Source organism: Spermophilus citellus (assembly GCF_964194105.1).
Source record: "Spermophilus citellus genome assembly, chromosome: 9".
Taxonomy (NCBI): Eukaryota; Metazoa; Chordata; class Mammalia; order Rodentia; family Sciuridae; genus Spermophilus; species Spermophilus citellus.
The window spans coordinates 54,818,976-54,831,502 of record NC_138191.1 but is presented as its reverse complement, the minus strand read 5'-3'; positions in this window follow the sequence as shown (position 1 = coordinate 54,831,502).

Here is a 12,527-nt window from a genome sequence, read left to right as displayed (position 1 = left end):
GAAGCCCAAGCCTGTACTGGAAAGCGGAGGAGCAGCAGGCACATGCTTCAGATTGGCCCAGGATGATCAAGGTGGAGGAATATACCCTCCTACAGTGTACGGGCCACATAGAGGAGGTGATACTCTGGACTGGTTTACTTATATATCAAAGACTTGCCCCCAGCTGCTCTCTCTAACAACTGACTCCCCAAGGAGAGAGAGTTTTTTTTCCTCCCCAAAAGATTGCTTTTGTTTGTGTTTGTGTTTTTCCTGAAAATGTCAAATATATTACATATTTATTAATGTGTGTGTAATATATATGTCTAAAATGTGTATGTATATATCATATTAAAGATATTTTAGTTACATATTCACACATCAAATCATTTTCATATATGATATGGAAAGATCTTTTGAAACAGTTTTCTTTTGATGAGATTGATATAATGAATGACTACAGTCGTTATCTGAAATCATGTTCTAAATCAACTAATTTCCAATGACCAAAACACTGATTAATTTAGGTACATCTCTCTGTTGAAAAAGTTATGAAATCCCTTCTAATTAGATGTTACCTGCACCTGCCCTGTATGTAAGTATCCATCTTTCATTCTTGGTATTGCTACGGTATGAACATTGGGAGGAGTGGACAGGACTGTTCTTTCAGAAGGACTCAGGGAAGTGAGACCATCATTTCCCCCTGTGGGACTGGAGCGATTAGGACCCCAAAGCTGAAGACCAAACTGATGATCCTATCTCTGACTGCTCCACCTTTTCCTTATTGAGACAGGAAAGCTGCCGCCGTTCAAGGGTGACAGAATGTGACCTCCACAGAACGCAGGAGAATTCAAGACAAATTGAAATTTCAAGTAATTTATTTCAAGTTAGAAATGTAACAAAAGCCTTTTGCTGATAAAGAGACTTTCACACGGGATCAGCACTATTAATCTCTAAGACCCAACTGAACAAAAAGTATTATTTTCCTAAAATGCCATATCCCATTAGTGAAGGAGAAAATATTCACATTTGTGAAAATGGCAGATTCTGAAATCATCAGAACTTCAGTTATTGAAAACATACCCATGTATGGAATAACTATTCAATCCAATGACCTAGAGTAGATATTATGAGGGATAGAAAAATGCTTCAGTCATGGTCTTTATCCTCAAAATACTTGCAATCTAAAAAGGGAAGTTTATGCAGTGGAATTGTCTATATTTTCCCAGTCTAGAAAAATCTGTAGACTCCCTCAACTCCATCACTCCTACCCTACTTTTCTGCTACAAAAAGCTCCAACACAATTTCCAAAATCCCCTTCCTCTTTGAAATTCCTTCCAGATCTTCTAAACATGGAATCGCTTTGTGCTCTTCTAGCAATTTGTACTTACTTTTCCCAAAACACTCATCATGTGATAGTGTGGTGTCTGCTACCTTCTCAACCCCTCACCCCAAGGAGAGCATGAACTCTTCAGGTCATCTTGTGAGTGCCACTTCACCCTCTATGACCCATAATCATCTTTCAGGTATAGGAAATCATAGTAACTATTGAATAGGTGAACCCATAGGTGACTGAATGAATGAAAGGCACACAGAACTGTATGCATACAGATTATTTTGCCCAGTGGGATAGATCTCCATCTTAGTTGTCTTCTGCTTACCAATCTGTGATTTTTCTTGCACCTCAGGTTTTCTAATTTCTGAGTGCAACCAATTGCCCCTGGCTGGATTGCCTTAGCTGGCCAAGTGAAGAACATGCCAGTAGCCCTCCAAAATTTTATCCAAGAATAGAGTTGAAGCAAAAACAACTTTTGTAATTGGAAGATGTCTGTACTAAAGGGGGCAATTTTCCAATAACTTCAGCTTTTAAATGATTCACATTGGCAAGAAGAGCCCCAGAATGAAGAACTTCACTACAGCACTTGTGCTTAAAGCTTGCATTTCTAGCCAAAAGAATTAAAGTGGTTCAAATTTCAGCCTTGGTTGGCTTGACATCCTGTCTACCCAAATGTTTTGGCTATTCATTGAACAGCTTGCGTAGCCCTTATGGTTACCATGGGGCCCATGTGGGACTGAATGCCATTTAAATCTTCTAAATCCCTTCAGTAAAGGATTTTATCCCACTCTCTCTCATTTCCTCCAACAAAATAAAATTTGAATGGTGGCAGTCAGTAGGTAGGTATCTCAGAACAAATTTCTCAACTTTTGAAACAGAGAAGTGATTTCCTATTACATAACATTTTGCTAAGAATCTCACTAGTAATTAAGCTTCGACGTCTATAAAATAGACTTAATTCCTTAGACTTAAAGCAAGCTAACATTTCTAATTTGAAAAAAAAATAAATGTCAAATATCTGTAATAAAACATCAATAATTCCTGGTAATTCTGTTAAATCTATAATTTTTAAAAACTTTTAAATTTAAAACATAAACAAATTAGAAAGCAAAACCTTTGATTTATTTCCCTGGGATTAGAAAGGAGAGTTTTGTGTTGCTACAGTTCTTTCTTTGCCTTAATCATTGAGTCATCTTTAATTTATTAGGCAGCAGTTTCCCTAAGGATCAAAGCAACTGCTATTTTCTGTGTCAAAGATTTGTAATTTTTTCTCTCTATTTTATAAAATATTATTCACACATAAACCAGTAAAAAATGTCATATTTGTACACAACTCAGCCTCACTGGCTGGAGAATTCTGTCCCTAAAAACAGTTTAAACAAATGGTTTGTAGGAGGGCATGTTTACCCTCTATTATGTTAATATCAGAATGCTAAGGCATATTCCTCAGTACCAGAAATCTATCATCCATGTCTGCATCTAAGCCTTTTTAAACATATTTTATTTCAACTTATAGTAATATTCCTTACCTACAGTTCCACTTTCCTTGGTTTCTGCTATTTGTGGTCACAGTCTAAAAACATTAAATAGCAGAGCCTAAAAATTGTTGAGGGCCACAGCCAAGTCGGGATGATGCATGGCATTTTTGCCAGAAGTAGTGGTTGAGAGGTGACACCAGCGAGCCATTAAGATGATGACTTTTGAGTTCTCCCGGAGTTCCCATTGAGTTCCGGTTGAGCCCTCGCGGGGATCCCTGAAGAGTTTGCATTGGTTGGGGAAGTGCCGGAGGAGGGATTTCCAGTTGGTGGTTCCTGGAGGCGCCGCGTCGAGTTGTGTTCGGGAGAGTTCCCAGGGAGCGTGTGTGGAGTGTGCTGGTAGAGTTCAGAAATAAAGTTTGTTCCTGCTTGAGTGGCTCGTGATTTGTGCCCAGCCAGACTGCTGCATTAAATAAACAATTTATAAGGCTTAAATTGCCCATTGTTCTGTGCAGCATGATAAAAATCTCATGCCATTTGGCACCCAAGACAGGAATTATCCCTTTTTCCAATGTATCTATGCTGTGTACTCTACCCACCCATTAGTAAGTAGTCATCTCGGTTATATGATCAACTTTCCAAGAATGGTAAAGCTTTTATTTTCTTCAGATAATTCTTAAATTATACTCTTATGCTATGTCACAATGCCTATGACATTTCCCTGACTTCATCTAATCACATAGGCATTGTACCATTTCATATCATCAATAAATAAAATACAATAAGATATCTTAAGGGAGAAAGATACCAAATGCACATAACTTTTATCCTATTATACTGTTATAATCATTCTATTATATTATTAATTATTGTTGTTAATCTCTTATTTTGCCTAATAAATAAGTCAAACTCTACCATGGGTAGGATAAAATGCAGTGTAAAATATGTTGGCATGCAATTGTAATATTACCTTAATATATTTTTAGCATCTGTAGAATTATTTTGATAGCTCCCTTTCATTAATATTAATTTTTGTGTTCTCCTTTTCTCTTGATTAGACTTGTTTGATTTTGATCAAATTTAGCTTCATTATTTCTTTTCTATTTCATGTATTTGTGCTCTTACTCTTATTTTTTCCTTCCTACACATAATTTGAAAATAATTTGATTGTTATTCTAGCTTCTTTCTGATACAAACACTTCAAGCTATAAATGTTTATCTGAGTACTGTTTCATCCCAGATATCCTATTATTTTAAGCTTTTATTATCACTTAGTTCAAAGCACTTTTTATTTACTTTCTTTGTGCTTTCTTCCTTGACCTCTGAGATATGTATAAGTTTGACATTTAATATTGAAATAGTTGACATGTGGGGCTGCGGTTCAGTATATCATAAAGATTGATTTCTAGTGTATTAAATCATACAAGAAACATAGTCTGCATGATTTCACATTTTAAAAAAGTAATGAAAATCCTTTTTCAATTGGCTACATACATGTCAAAAGTGATCAAATTGCATATTTTAAATATGTGCATTTTATTGTACTTCAATTTTACCTCAATAAAGCTATGGGGGAACAAAGAAAAAAATTCAGTGTCTAGGGTTTGATACTGTCCTTGGATTCAGACATACACAGGGTGTCTTGGAGTATATCTCCCATAGATAAAGGGGAACTACTCTATACTGAGATTCAAAAGTATGCATTTTCATAATTTTAATCATGTAAACTTCTATATAAATTCTGTAATGATTTTACATCCTTATTTATTTATTTATTTTAATTAGGTATATATGACAGCAGAATGCATTTGGATTCATTGTACACAGTGCAGCACAACTTTTCATTTATCTGGTTATATACCATGTAGCAACGCACCATATATGCAGTCTTACATGTACCTAGGGTAATGATGTCCATCTCATTCCACCATCTTTCCTGCCCCCATACATCCTCCCCGCCCCTCCCTCCCTGTTTTCACATTTTTTTAAACCTCAAAGGAGGCCTCCATTCTAGTTCCATGGGTGTCAGTGAACAAGTCCATATGAGTTACCCTTTTCAAATTTTTTGATATTATAAATTTTGATTAAAATCCTTTTTAGCCTTGTACTAAAATGTTCTACTTAATATATTTTATAGTCTTTATCATCTGGTGACCTGATAAATATCAAGACATTAGTCCCTTTCACTTTCCATTCCTTTTATTTTTCATATATGAGATTGTTGCTCATATTCAATTTACATCCTTTCCCACGTTGGCTCCAATGACACATTACATTACCTCAGTGTTTGTACTCCTGTTCATTCTTTACTATACAATTATTCTCATTTTCTTAGCACTAGCTCTTTCTTCAGCTAATCTAAGTTTATAATTTGACTACCATTCTGCTCAGTCACCTGTTCTCTCCCCAAGCTTCTGAAATATGTTTAAAAATTGACTGCAGGAGTCAATCTATAAGGACACTGAAGTTCCAAATAAAAAACGAGAAATTTCAGGTGAAAATAAAGTAAGCATATTATTTTATAATTCCCCATCCCATGTCTCTACTGAAAAAATAAAGCACTTTGCAGCCTAAATGGCCCTAATAAGTCTTTGCAGAGTTTATATGCAAGTTTATCTTTCCATGTGTGTCCAGGTTAAGTTCTCTTTGCAAAATTTATGACTTTGTTACATTGTTTTCCTGGGTCATTTACCAATGTCTTAAATAAAATAAATTGTAGTCCCAATATTTGAGATGCTCAGTAACTTATGTGTTTCTAATTTATAGTTTTTCTTATATGTATAAAAATATAAATAATGTGCATATATATATATACATATATATGCAACATTCAGCAACTCTCATTTGTTATTTTATTGATTTTCTTGATCTTGTGAACCCTAAAATGCAGACCTCCCTTAAAATGATCCATTCTCTCTGGAGAGGCTCCCTTTACTGTAATGTTCAGATTCTACTGAATTATTACACTTCAGTTACTTTAACATAGGAACTTTAAAAAAATACAAGTCTTGTTTAACTTCTTTGTGTATATTTAAGTCTGTTATAGGAAAATAAGGAAAGACATTAATAACAAATAATAATTGCAAAAATTTCAAAGAATTTTAATGGTCATTACAATTTATTACATAGAGTAAAAAATAAAATTTGAATTGTTTATGCTTAATGTAAATCATATTGAAATGGAAATATCTGCTGTATATGAGCTGATCAAGCCACCCTTAACAAAGCAAGATGATGGGACATATATAATGGACACCCTTGGTGTGGGTTGAAATGCATAATAATCATTCATTTCAAAGATATCGCAAACTGATTTCAAGGAATTGCAAACTTATTGTCAAAACTACTTTAAACAATTTCAGATCATTTCAAAGGCTGTTAACATTTGATGCAATAATTGTCATGATGCACGTAGAAGTACTTTTATATTCGTGGCGTCTCTTTCCCTCTCCCCTATTCCAAATCTTACTTATATCACTTAGGGTTTGTATTAGCAAGGTTAACAGAACAAAAAAGGGTTGTGTGTGTGTATGCGTGTGTGTGTATGTGTGTGTGTGTCTGTGTGTGTGTGTCTGTGTGTGTGGTCTACTGTGAGGAATTGGCCCATGGCAGTATGGAAGCTGACAAGCTTCCTGTCTTCAGCAACCTTGAGACCCTGCAATGCCGATGGTGTAGTTCTGAGACTGGAGTGCCAGTGATATAAGTCTCAGACAAAAGCAGGAAAAAAACTGACAAACCAACTCAAGCAGTCAGGCAGAAAGGCCAAGTTCCCCTTTCTCTTTTTGTTCTATTCAGGCCCTCAGCAGATTGGATGATGCCCACCCACACATGGAAGGACAGCGTACTTTACTGAGCCCTCTGATTCAAAAGCTCACCTTGTCTAGAAACACCTCACAGTCACTCCCAGAAATAATATTTAATCTAGGTACCCTGTGGTCTAGTCAAATTGAAACGTAAAATTGAACATCACAGGGATATATCAAGAAATAAAATATTTTACTTAGTCTTTTAATTATGACCCTTAAAAACACTGTGTGTTCCTGATTTAAAAAAAAAAAAAAAACCCTGGTAGGTATGTGTATGTGTGTGTGCATGTGTGTATGAAATATATTGAAAAGCTAATTCTAAATTTTGATTTGAAATGCAAATAGCATTTCAAATAATGACAATGATAACCAAGAAAAAGAGTAAATCTAATGTGTTACATTAGCAGATAGGAAGATTTGTTATGAATTTATAGTAATTAAAAACTTTGTGGAATTGGTGCAAGAATAGAATAGATGGAATGGAAAATAGAATTTAGAAAAAGACTCCTCTATACACAGCCACTTTTTATGTACCTATAACAAAGATACCAGTATAACTCACTGAGGAAAGGCCAATCATTTTCATAAAAAGTACTGGGTTAATTTATATCAATACAGGAAAAAATTAACTTTGACCTCTACTTCTATAAAAATCAATTCAAGATGGATCCTAGGCTTAAATGTAAAAATAAGATATTAACTCTTATAGAAGAAAATATTGAGGAATATCTTCATGCCCTCAGGCTAAGCAATGATTTTTTAAAACAAAACACAAAAGCACTGATCATAAAAAAAGAGATTGACAAATAGGACTTCATTGACATTGAGAACTTCTGCCAATTGAGACATCACTAAAAGATTAGGAAGTGAACATAAAGAAGATACTTGCAATATAAGCATTTGACAAACTCTCATATCCAGAATATATAACAAAGTTTCCTACATGTCAAATATTAAAAGATAGAAAACCCAACCTGAAAATATGGGCAACACACTTGAGCAAGCATTTTATAAAATGGGATATACAAATGCTCAATAAAGATTAAAAAAAATAGTTTAGGAAGATGCAAGTTGAAACCACAGGGACCTAGGCCTGGGGATGGAGCTCAATGGTGGAGCACTAGGTCCTGGGTCCATCCCCAGATTACAGAAAAGAAAAAAAGAAAAAAAAAGGTAAAACCACAATAATGTGATTTTAAAGCCACCAAAATAGTTAAAAATAAAGAGTGGTAGTACAGTACTAAATATTGGTGAGTTTGGAGCAATCAAAACTCTCAGAGGGTGCCAATGAGAATGGAAATCAGTTTAGCTACGTTGTTACACCCTGAGAACATCAGAGATAAACATACATCTATGACAGGGCAATTCTATTTCCAAGTATATATACATGGTAGAAATGAGTACATATACTCACCAAATATATATATATACTGAAATTTGTTAAAAGTCCAAATATCTGTCAATCGTAAATAAATAAATGTGGTATATTTATTTATTTTTTAAACTTTTTTAGTTGTAAATGGACCACAATACCTTTATTTTATTAATTTTTTTAATGTGGTGCTGAGAATCGAACCCAGTGCCTCACATATGTAAGGCAATCACTCTACCACTGAGCTACAGCCCCAGCCCAAATTTAGTACATTTAAATAAAGTTATATTCTATAGCAACTAAAAAAAGACACTACCGCTACATGTAATGACATGGATTAATCTTGAATACATATGATTGAACAAAAAAGGCAGAAACAAAAAACCTCATGCAGTTCAAAATCAAGCAAAACTACCCTATAGAGATTGATCTCAGAAGAGTGATTGATTTTTGGCAAGGAAATATTGGCTGGAAGAGGACACAAGGAACCTTTCTGTGCTCCTGGCAATGGTCTCTATTTTGATCTGGGTAACAGTAACTTGAATGCACACAGATTTTTAAAATTCATTGAGATAGAAGCTTAAGATTTGAGTACTTTGCTCCATGTATGTTAGACTCAGAAATAAAAGGAGGATGGGTAGAAGGAAAAAACAGAGAGGAGGGGAAGGGAAAAGGCATATGGAAGGAGAAAGAGAATGAAGAGAAAGAAAACCAGAACCTACAATTTGAAAATCATGAATTTAACCTGTTACAAAATAGACACATTTATGACAATATAGATGTTAGAATCATCTCAGATCATCAATTTTAGATTTGTTTTAATAAGAAACAAAAATTTACTATGGGGAAAAATAATTTTTTATAAAAGTCACAGTATATTCTAACATTCCATAATTATTTAAATTTACTTTTATCTGTATTTATATTGAAAGGATTTTATGACTTTTTGGTTTTGTTTTCCCATTACCCTAGGTATCTAGCTGTTTAACATATTTTCTAAAATTATCAAACTTAGGAAAACTTAATTCATAGCTCCAAAAGTCATAGGATACATTTACACATATATGAAACACATTATTATTAAAGAAAATATGCAAAACTTAAAGAACTAACCTTTTTAATTAAATTATACTTTCTACAGTGAACATTTATCATTTTTATTCAAATTTGTGATATCAAATCACATCAGTTACAGAGAAAATTACAAATGCCTTTATGAACTATTAGCCACAACACTAAAAGAGTGAAAACTTTAAAAAGTGCATTATTGTTAGTTATATTAGAGAATATATAAATTGTTTGAATGTTATTGTTTAATTTGATACCTAATTTGACATACTTTTAATGAATCTTTTAAATAAATTCATTTTCCATATGTGTAAGATTATTTGCTGTTAGAATCAAATCTTTATAGCTCTCCTTACAATAATTTTCTGAGTTACATCAAATATTTGTACTTAGATTTTTTAAAATAAACAGTAAAGATATCTTCCTAAAGAAAGAATATTATATATTAATTTTAAATAAGAAATTTGAGCCTAAGCTACCAAAAGTGGTAATTTAAATACAGTCTCTGTCTTGGGCCTGGAGTTGTGGCTCAGGGGTAGAGTGCTTGCCTAATGTGTGAAGCCCTGTGTGAGGAAGATGCACCCCAGAAGATGTGTGAGGTTCGATCCTCAGCACCATAGATAGATGATAGATAGATAGATAGATAGATAGATAGATAGATAGATAGATAATAAATAAAAGATCCATTGACAATTAATATATATATATCTTGTTTTGTTTTGTTTTATTCTGTTTTGTTTTGAGACAGGATCTGTCTAAGTTACCAAGACTGGCCTTGAACTTAGATCCTCCTGTTTCAGCTTCCTGAAGTATGATCTCTGTCTTTAAATATTTTTTTTCCAGTTTCTCAGGAAGAACAATGTGGCCTTTCAGTAAACAGTATAACAATGGTGCCATTGTCCTGGACTATCTTTTAAAGCATGCACATAAGGCAAAGAGCATTAAAGGAGATGTTATCTCCCTATTGGACAGAGAACAGGTTTGTTTACTGTCCAGTGTAATAAAGATAATGTCTCCCTCCAGGGCAAAAGTCTGGCAGGTTTGTTTTTCATTTTAGTGTAAAATATTCAGGTCACCGGAGCTCAAAGCTCTTCATATGTGACACAGTTCCCGCACATGCAGAGTACCTACCTGAACCTCTCTCATTGAAACAGAAACAAATCAGTGTGTACATAAGTCTCATGCTAATTTTTGTACTTCAGAGTAACAAAGTCCTCATTTCTGACCTAGAAGTCTTGTGTCTCTCTTTCATGTCTATGTGCATGAATCCACAGCAGCCTCTCTGGTTAGCATGCAAATAAGGTTCCTGACAATCAACACTTTAATGTTCAAATAGGCATTACACAACCAAGGATTGTTTTCTCAGGCCTTGTCTTCATCTCATCATAAAATTAGACCAGAACAGTTTGATATTATCATCTGGAAAGATTTGATAAGGAGTTCCAGGCACTGTGTTCAAGTGCAGCTGTCTCTAAAATGGTCAAACTAATTGTAAGGGTCCAGCGAAAAGAGACCACCAAGAAACTGACTTATGCAAATGCAGAAGGGGATTTATTGAGGATCCAATTCAGCACGCTGAGGGTCTAGGCTCACTCAAGAAGCGAGAGCAGCCCAAAGCCCAGAGCAGAGGCTAAGCAGTGCTTAAGTACACTTTTTGGGGAGGGCGGGGGCTTTGAATACATCAGAACAAATCAGCATGAGGCGCGGGAAAATTGAACAACAACTCTCATACATGATTAGCACATTCATTGGCGGGAACAGGTCGGGCAGGGGTGATTGGTCACTCCTAAGCAGGTACACATTCAAACTGATTGGTTCGGGCCCTGTATGCTTACGTGACAAACTGCACAGGGCCCTAGGCTAAATGGCCAGTAGGGCATTGTCTTAACTATCTCAGGAATTTCAGGTTCTGGGTGTAGCAGAGGAACATTACAATGCCCGGTCTTTTACATTTTAATTCAGGCTTTGCAGCTTAGAAACTTTACCCTTTCATAATCAGATGGATTGGAACATACTCTGACATTTCACCTTTTCTAATGCTAGTCCAGAAATAGTGGCTGGTGCTGCTCATTCTTTTAAATACATGTCTCTATTACTTGATGCCTCAAGGTTAAAATCATCAGTGAAGCATATGAAGCCATAGTTTATATGGCCCAATTTTTCCAGCCTCATTCTTTTTTCTTTCCTGTGCCCCAGCTCCTGCTTCACTAAAACTTTACACTCTTCCTTAGGTGTCACCATCTCACTATGAGAAGCTTCTACGCATGCTTTCCTTCCCCCTAGAATGCCCTGCATTATGCCGTGGGTCAGAAATATATAGAAACAATTATGGGCCAGTTAGTCTGCTAAATGTGGACAAGAAAAAATTTCCTACCCCCAGGATGAATACAGCCTGGGCCATTCTCTGATTTAACAGCTGCTTTGTCCTTTAATACCTACCTGAATCTCCTGTGTTCAGAGGAGCCTTTGCAGTCCTTTCCAGGTGTAGTTGAACGTCCTTTCCCTCCTTGCTTCTACATGATGTTTGACCCGTGTCACTGCTTAGCTTACTGTTTCAACTCAGGGATGATGTGTCATTCATTTTTCATCTGCATTACTGATCTCAGTGCTTGGCTAGAACTTGGTACCTATCTTTTAGGTAAAAGTAAGAAGAGATGAACCAAAAAAAAAAAAAGTTTAATGTATTTAGATGCTGCCCACTGTTTAGTCTTCTCTCATGCTCAGGCTCTGAGTAGGAAAAGACAACGATAGACTTCAACTCATTTATTATATTTCATTTGTTTATAGCCTGTGGCCTAAAGGACTTAAGGCAAGTTTCAAAGCCCAGAGCAAGGATCTATCTGAAAGTCCATACTGTCTACCCAGAGGATTACAGATAATAACCTTTGATTAGTGAAAAACCAGCCTCTACCTCAGAGCAAAGCCTGTCCAAGGAAGGGACATGGCCTTTGTCCTTGGAAAAACCCACAGAGCACTCCTAAGCACATTCCCACCCTGCTGAGTTGTTTATCTACAAATAACAGGAGAGATCTGCTGCCCCAGGTGTCCCTGACTCACTCAGGCTAGGTGGGGATCCATAGCAGCCCCCTAGCAGCCACCAATCAGCATGAGACAGGGAAATACCTGGGATGCCAGATGACCCTCCCAGTAGTTTATGGTGGTTGATAACAAGTTGGGAAACCATGTAGTTCAGCACGTACACCCTCTTGGCTTAAACCAATCAGTTCAAATGAATACCCCTTTTGTACCGACCAATCACCCCTACCCAACTTGTTCCCGCCAGTGAATGTGCTAATCATGTTTTAGAGTTGTTATTTGATTTTCCCGCGGTGTGTGATGATTCCCTATGATGTATGTGAAGTCCCTGCCCTCTCCAAAGAATGTATAAAACTGCTGCAAACCCTGGGCTCGGGGCCTCTCAGCGTCACCAGTTCCTGTGTGTGCGTGAGGAGGACCCAGCTAGCTCGCAATAAACACCTCTTTGCTGCTTGCAT